This window comes from Polypterus senegalus, chromosome 4 (genome assembly GCF_016835505.1).
Source record: "Polypterus senegalus isolate Bchr_013 chromosome 4, ASM1683550v1, whole genome shotgun sequence".
In the NCBI taxonomy this organism is placed as follows: domain Eukaryota; kingdom Metazoa; phylum Chordata; class Cladistia; order Polypteriformes; family Polypteridae; genus Polypterus; species Polypterus senegalus.
Window position 1 is genome coordinate 231,640,772 of NC_053157.1, and position 8,880 is coordinate 231,649,651.

Sequence of the window (8,880 nt, forward strand, 5' to 3'; positions counted from 1 at the left end):
GTTTTCAATTCTTTTTCTATTTCTTGCTGCTTCCTCTCCACGGGCATTTGTCTTTTCCGTCCTTTGTTATTCCATCTGCCTCCTTAGAATTCTCCATTCTCACATTTTTGACTGTCCTGACCATCTCCATTTTCTTCCTTTCGTTGTTGACTCCCCCAACTGGTGTCTGGAATAGGTTTGGGCTATCCTCTTTCCTCCCCTCCTCTCCTTCTTCTACCTCTTCTTCCTCCGATTCCTCCTCATCCTCTATCCGTATGTTAATTGGTTTGACTCTACTCCCTTTGATTTTATTATCGTAAGAGTTGGGGCATACCTTGTAATTATGATTTAATTCGCCACACAGATGGCATTTTACGTTTTGTGTACAACTCTTCGCCAAATGCCCTGTCTCACCACAATTCCTGCACTTCTCAATCGAGCATTGGGATGCAACGTGCCCTTCTTGCTCGCACTTTCTGCATACTTTCGGTTGCCCATTATAAAAAATTAAACCCTCTAACCCCTCCAATCTGTATCGTGGGTGGGAGATGCTTCAATTCACCCTTTACATCTCTAGACAATTTTGCGAGGAAATTGTAATATCCAGTCTTGATTCCAAATTCATCTCGACCAACACTCCATGCTGGACTACACAAAATCTCTCCATCCACTGCAGAATTTGCTCGTATCCTATTCTTTCTGAGAACATGACAACATTCACTGTCTTAACCTCACTTTGAGCTAGAGGCTGAATTGTCACTTTTCCCAAAGCCTTTTCACTTTTAACCTTATCATTATACACCTTGATACACTTATCAACCAGAAAATTACTGGTAAAAACAACCTCAAAAGTTTCTCGATTGTGAAAGGCAAAGATAAATTCTACCTGTCTAGCTTGAAAACCGAGGATTCCAAACAGGATTGTTGAAATAAAAGTTTTTCAGTCCATTTTTCTCCTTGCAAAGCTGCAATCGAACAGCGTTCCTTCTCTCCTCGTCTGAGGCCATTGCGAACTCCTGTAGCAAAATATCAGACAAAAAAGGGGGAATATAGGGACCCACCCTCAAAATACTTACTCCTCTTCTTTTCTTCTCGTACAAACAAGCTCTCCAGAAGCCAAAGGAAGAACCTAAAAACAAAAATAAATGCTCCAACCGCCGGCCCTAAGGAAAACCAGCAGTGGTGGACCTGCCAACCTACTACTAGCAAATTCGAAGGGCGTGAGGCGTTCCCTAGACCGTAGGCAGAGAAGATGGTATCTCCCCTGCCAGGTAAGTATGAGTTGTACATCCTGGCGCTCATCCTCCCACTTCCTCGGCTTCATCGCACGGCAGCGGGAGGATTTCCCCACCGCAGTCTTCGGGATCCTTCGGGCTTCTTCGGCCTCTGGAGCACGCATGCGCGGGAGTTAGCCGCTCATCAGACGCCTGTGTGCCCTGTGACCCGGATGACGGGGTTGCAAAGACCTCACCACCTTGATTAGACAGGTTTCGCCAGCAAACCCAAGGTGCACCTCGCTCTTATGCAAACCAGCCACCCATCGCTGGAGCTTATTGGCTGGAAGAGAAACAGGATAGATAGGACTGAAGGGAGGTTGAATGATAAACATCCGCCCAACAGCTTAGACAGTCGGCAAGCGGCAGGCAGGAGGCAAAGCTGCGAAGAGGGAGGCGATCCTGTGCTCCGGAGACCGAGAGGAAGAACCCTCGGCTTGGGCGCCGCGACGGCAGCAAAGCACCATCGGGAAGATCCGCGTCGAGGCCGCCGAGTGATCTGGGGCAGCCCTGGGTACACGCTCGAGACTTGAGCCGGTGCTTGCCCTCCCTTTGATTCCACTGTGGGATTGCACGTTAGCAAGGACACGAGGTTGCTGGTCCTTTCTGGACGATGCTCCCCTTTATAAAGTTGCAGGCTCCCCGTCTGAAGAGCTGCACGAGATCTATCTGTCTATCTATCCATCCATCCATGAGGAGGAACGGGGAACAGGGCTGGTCTTAAATGGGTGGCGAGAGCCGACAGAAGGGGATCAGCATGAAGGACAACGTACATTGTAATTCAAAAGACATTCCGAAAAATTTCAAAAGAATGGCAAAACTAAACAAAAATGAAGACAGACAGGGAAGGAGAGAAAAAAAAATCATAGGGATGTTGTATAGAAAAGAGGGCTTCCACAGTTGCCTATTTGGGGAGAGAAAAACAAGCAGCCATCGTTTACGGCCATACCACTCTGAATACGTCCGATCTCGGAAGCTAAGCAGAGTCGGGCTCGGTTAGTACTTGGATGGGAGACCGCCTGGGAATACCGAGTGCTGTAAGCTTTTGCCTTTCTGCCAGCAGGTGTCGCCCTTCACCTCGTCTTTTTCTTTTGGCTCTTGGCAGCAAGGAAAGCGGCTTAAAATCAGTAAAGAGGCACAAAAGGATGAATGATTATTTGTATTATTGTTTTATTACGGTGGGTGAGGGTCCTTAAGATAAATAAATAAATTGATTAGTTACTTTAAATTAATATTATTTTTGATACCATTTTAGGGGCGGGGTTCTAGGGGCGGACCGATTTTTTTTGGAACTTCTTTATTGTCTAAATCTCATTACTTAAGACAAACACTATTTTGCTTGTCCCGTTTTCACTTACATTCATGTTTTCTATTCAGTGTCTTCAGCTTTAGGCACACACACACACAAAGTCTGGCCCATTTGCTAATTCACTATTATCCACCACCTTTCCCACACACGTGCATTCCTCCCAATTAATATAATCTTAAAAAAACCTTTACCTTTGCTTTTTTTGAACTCTGTTGTTCATTTTTTTTCCTCCCTGATTCTCCAATCTTCTTCAATGTCTCTTTCACAGTTCTGGAAAAGTCTTTTAATGGGTACATCCTTATTATGTATTACAGTCTCATTCCTCTCCCACCACATATTCTCCTTTATTATATTAATTAGTTTCCATTTCTCTTTTCCCATTTTTTCATTTAACCCCTTCCCCACTAAACCATACAGTACTCCTTCCTTTGTTATTTCCTCTTTCCCTATTACCCCGTCCCATTCCTGTAATATCCCTTTCCACACCTCTTGTTCCTTTTTACATTGCCAAAAAACATGTTCTGCTGTTTCTATCTCACTGCATTTTTCTCTGGGACATACCAGAGATTTTGCAATTCTTCTCTTGTACATAGCTGCGTTTGCCGGTAGCACCTCATATACTGTTAACCAACCTAAATCTTTTTGTTTATTTGTCAATTCTTTAGCAGCAATTTGTTGCCATACTTTCTTTTTCTGTTCTTCTGTTAGTGAATGAATTCTAACTGCTATTTCTTGCTTTTCAATAGATTTTTTAAGATCTTTAATCCTTCCCCATTTTTTTGCCCCTCCTTCCTCCCATTTATATTTCCTCAGGCATTTTGTTATTATTATATAATGTTCAGATGCCTTAAAGGCAATCGGTCTGTTGTTTGCAGTTCTCCACAATTTCTCTTCTCAATTCAGCTCCCACTAAATACCTTATCATGTCCGCCATTTTACCTTTTTTGTTCAATGCCATATTAACTACTGTTGCTACATGTTTTAATATTAATTCCTGCTCTATTTTTGGAAAACCTTTTCCTCCTTTTTCTTTCTGTTTGGTTGCTATTTTTCGTGCTATTTTTTCGCACTTTGATCCCCACAAGAAAACAAAGCAAGTTCTCATAATTTTTTTTAAATCTTTCGCGGTGGAAAGAACACTGTGGCTAAATATGCCAATTTTGGTAAAATTATTGCTTTTATCAGCAAAATTTTTTCTTCCATTGTCAGCCTTCTTAACTTCCAGAATCCTATTTTCTCATTAATTTTCTTTAACATTTCTTTCCATTCCTTATTTTCTGTATTTTTGTCTCCAAAATTTATACCCAGTATTTTAACCATATTTGCAATTTGTATCTTTCTTTCTGGCTTTTCTTTCCATTTCCCCCACAACACACAGTCACATTTTTTGAGATTTAAAGTCAAACCCGATGCCCTACAAAATGATTCTGTGTGTTCAATTATTTGGTTCACACTGTACACGTCTCTTATCTTATAATGACGCTTACGTCATCCATATATGCAAACACTTTTATCTGTTGCCCCCCACTTCCTGCCACTTCCACTCCTCTTATATTTATGTCACTTCTAATCTTATTTAAAAGAGGCTCTATACATATAATAAATAACACTGCTGACAATGGGCACCCTTGTCTTACTCCACATTTCACCTTTATCTCCTCTGTTAGTTTATTATTTACTTTTATTTGACTTCTTATATCGTTATATATTACTTTTATCCATTCCACAAAAACTTCTGGCACTCCCATGTTTTGGAGTATCTTCCACATGTATTCATGTGAAATTTTGTCGAAGGCCTTCTCCAAATCCAAATTTAAAATTCCAATATCCAGATTTCTCTCTCTCAAAAATTGAATACAGTCTCTTAAAACACACAGGTTATCTGCTGCACTTCTCCCCTGTACCACACATGCCTGTTCTTCTTGTATTACTTTGTCAATATTTGTTTTCAGTCTTATTTGCCAAAACTCTAGTCAATATTTTATAATCTTGACACAACAATGTAATAGGTCTCCATCCTTTAATATTCGTTGTTTCTTCTTTTTTGGGAATAAGTGTAATTATTCCCCTTTTCATTGTTTCTGTCATTTCTTTGTCTTTTAAAATTTCGATAAACAAACCATATAAGTCATTTCTTATTATATCCCAAAATTCTAAATAGAACTCCATCGGCAAACCATCCTTCCCTGGAGTTTTTCCTCTGCTGCACATTTTTGAAGCCAACTCCAATTCTTCCATTTCTATATCTCGACACAAACCTTCATTTTGTCCTTCTGCAAATCTTCGGTCTATCGTCTTAATCATTGTGTTGATATCCTCCTTGTTGATTTCTTTTCTCTATAAATTTCTCTATAATGTGTCAGAAACATTTCCCTTATTTCATTATTTTCTCTTTTACTATTTCCATATTCATCTATTATTTCTACTATTTTGGCCTTTTTTCTCCTCTCCTTTACTTTCTTGAAGAAGTATCTAGAGCACTTCTCTCCTTCTTGTTCTTGAACTCTACTCTGAAATTTTATCTTTTCTTCCTTTTTTTGTAGACTTTATGTAATTCTGATTAATGTTATGTTATGTAATTCTAATTTCTGTTTCTATTTTTCCATCATAATCCTCGATTGTATATAAATATTCCAGCCTTTCCTGCAGTTTTTTGATTTCTTCTTTCTCCACCCTTGTCCTTTCTTTACCCTTTTTTTGGAAAAATTCCCTTGTGTTTTCCTTCATCATTTCCCACCATTTTTTTGAGTTCCGCACCATTCTTTTAAGGTTGCCCACCTTTGATAATACTGTATATACTCCTTTTATCTTCTTGTCTTCCAACAATTTCACATTTAGATTCCATACGATATCTTTTCTTTCTTCTTTATATCCTTTTTCCAATTCCACTGCCAATATACTATGATCTGAGAAGAAAACTGGATGCAGATAACAACTTTTTGCTTCATAGTTTTTGTCCATAAAGACATAATCAATTTGAGAAGTTTTTTTCCTTTCCCTCTCCATGTGCACCCTTTTTCTTCCCTTTTTAGTTTACGGTACACATCAATCATTTGAAAATCCTTAATTATTTCTTTTAATTTTTGGGAGGTTCGTTCAATCTGCTGGTCTTTCTTGTTTTCACTTGAACAATTAAAATCCCCCACCACTATTAAATTATTTTCGCTTGCCATTGTCAATTCTAAGATTTCTAAAATCTCCATTCTTTGGATTTGGGTTGTTGGTGCATAAATATTGATTAAGTTTACCATATTATTTCCTTTAACCAATTCTACTTTTATTATGCTACCTTTAACGATTTCTTCACATTTTTTTATTTCTATATCATGATTCTTTATTAGAATCCCAATTCCAGCATTTTTATTTTCATTTGTACCTGAGAAAATTGCTCTGCCTTCTTCCCAATCCTCCTCATATCTTTTAAATGACTTTTTCATTTGGCAAACTACACTCCTGTAAACAAAATATATCTGCCGGAATATCCTTCAGAAAGGAGAAAATTATTTTTCTCCTCTCCTTTCTCTTAATACTCCTGACATTTAGCGTTGCTATTTTAACTTTTATGCTTTCTTCCGGGGTTTTCCACCTCTTCTCCTGGTTTCCCCCTATTTATTCCTACTACATTTTTCTTAACTTTTTTTGCACCTTTTTTTTCAATTTTCCACTCCTCCACTCCTTTCATACCTGTTGTGGACAGGAACCCTTCCATGTCTTTTGTTTCCACAAAGGAGGGGATTGTCCCCCATTCTTGGCCCATTGCCTCAGTTTCCTCCGCCTTCCCAGAATTGCCTGGTGACAAAAGGTCAGGGCCCCGTTTCCGTTGTAACATGGGGTTAATTTGCATTTCCCCGATTTTCTCTTTCATCTCCTCCAAACCAGTATCCTCACTCATATCCTTTGGAGGCGATTGGCCTAATACTACATTGCCACTCAAAATTTCCATTATCTCTTCTGTATGAAAGAGTATATCTTGCGAATATTGTTCGATTCTGCTTTCTACTCTTTCTTTTACTGTCTTGTCTTCCATAAATTTCAAAATATCACTCTCTTCACTACTCTTTATTTCTTCTTTTTCTTTCTCTCTCCTTCCATCCGTCAATTCTGGCTCGTCTTTGCCATATGCTCTCCTGTCACTTCCTAGTATTCCTTCTCTCTGCCTTTCTTCCATTTCCTTCTCTTCTTCCGACTCCTCGTCCAACAATGCTATTACTCTGTCCATTCTATGTATTCTAACCATATTTGCATATGAGACAGGGCAGTCCTTAAAAGTATGTGCTTCTTGTCCACATAAATTACATATTATACTTTTCCTACACTCCCTCGTGCTGTGCCCTTCTTCTTTGCAATTTCGGCATTTTATCACTATACATTCCTTGGCTTATGTCCTTCTTTACCACACCTCCTACATACTTGAGGCTGGCCAGGGTAGAACACATGTCCTCTTACTACTCCTATCTGAATAACTGGGGGCAAATGCATCACCCGATCTTTACCAATCTCTTTCTTTAAAATTACATCAAATTTATACAACCCATTCTTAATACCATCTTCATCTGTCATCTGCATACTACTCTTTACCTCACAATACTGCAGTAACCATGTTGAAATGTCTTGTATCTTGACTTTCTCTGTATACATTATAACATTTACTTTTTTATCAAGTCTGTCACTCAAAGGAATTATCAAAATTTTGTCCAAAGTCAAGTTTACCTCCTTGTCCCTCTCTGCAGTTCGCAAACATTTGTCATACAGAAACCTTGTCTTAAAAACTACTTCAAAAGTAGTTTTCCCTGGAAAATTAAATAAAAATTCAATCTCACCAGGGATGAATTTCAGCGCTTTTGCATGACCTCCCTGCTGAACTCTTTCTGCTCCATTTGTTCCTCTTTCAGCTCGAAACGCACCACATTCCTCCTTTCTCTCCCATCGATTGGAATCCGTGTTGCCGGTCTTCCTCCTCCTCCAAGCTCCAAAAGAAATAAAAACATTGCCTCTCTATCCTTTTTAAAATCTCCTTAGTAGGTAAAAAGACCGTCGCCAGAAAAAACAGCCTTGGCAAAATCACTGCCTTAATCAGCAAGATCTTGCCTTCATACGTTAAATCCCTTAGCTTCCAAAAACTTGTTAGTTGTCGTACTTTCTTTTCCATTTCTTTCCAATCACTTTTCCCTCCTTCTTTTCCCCAAATTTTATTCCTAATATTTTTATTGGCCCTCTTTGCACCTGTATATTGTGCCCGAAATCCTCCGTCCATCTGCCCTGCAGATGACACTCCGTTTTGCTCATATTTAATTTTACCCCAGCTGCTCCAGAGAATTCCTCTACTTTGTTTAACGCCGTTCTTATGGATGTACAATTCCTACAGATCAATGTTATATCATCCATATACAAAGTACATTTGGCCGATTTCCCTCCACTTCCTGGTATTTCAACCCCTTGAATGTTTGGGTTCTCTCTTATGCGTCTTGCTAAACATTCCACACATAACACAAACAGAATGGCAGAGAGGGGGCATCCCTGTCTAATTCCCCTGTCTATTTGTATTTCCTTTGACAAATTCCCATTCAGAAGAACCCTTCCTGTTGCTCCAGAATAGCTTTTTTTAATAGCAGCTATTAAGGATGCTGGGACTTTAACCGCTTCTAGTACTCTCCAGATATATTTGTGATTAATTGAGTCATATGCTTTTTCCAACTCAATGTTTATTAGTCCTATCGCCATCCCTCTACTCTTTGCGTATTCGCATATATCTCTAATTAATATGTGATGTTGCGTTATTGACCTTCCTGGAACTGCGCACACCTGCTCTGTTCCAACTAGGTTTCCTATAACTCTTTTCATCCTGTTGGCTATTATTTTGCCCCATAATTTATAGTCTTGGCACAGAAGGGTTATTGGCCTCCAGTCTGAGATGTCTTCCGACTCCTTATTCTTAGGGATTAATGTGATAATTCCATTTTTCCATATTTCAGGTACTTCTCCTCCATCCATTACTTCTTGAAATAATTCTACTATTTCATCCTTCATTAACTAGATGAAGACATCGTAGAATTCCAGGGGCAATCCATCTGTACCTGGAGTCTTTCCTTTTTTTCCTTTCTTTATAGCCTGTTTAATTTCTACCTCTCTTATATTCTCCACCACTTCTATCTGTTCTTCTTCCTTTAATTCTTTTTTTTTCCCCTTCAAGGCTTCTTGTAAAGCTTCTGATAGAAAGCTTCTGCTATATTAATCTTCTCTTCCTCCGTTCTCCTTATATTACCCTCCATGTCTTTTAATTGTTTAACGTAACTCTTCTTTCTTCTTTCCTTTATCTTT

At 39.0% G+C, this 8,880-nt stretch overlaps 1 pseudogene; it reads left to right on the top strand.

Annotated features, from left to right (window-relative positions):
- The first annotated feature begins 2,188 nt into the window (after nt 1-2,188).
- LOC120529109 lies at nt 2,189-2,297 on the top strand (annotated as a pseudogene).
- The last annotated feature ends 6,583 nt before the right edge of the window (nt 2,298-8,880 follow it).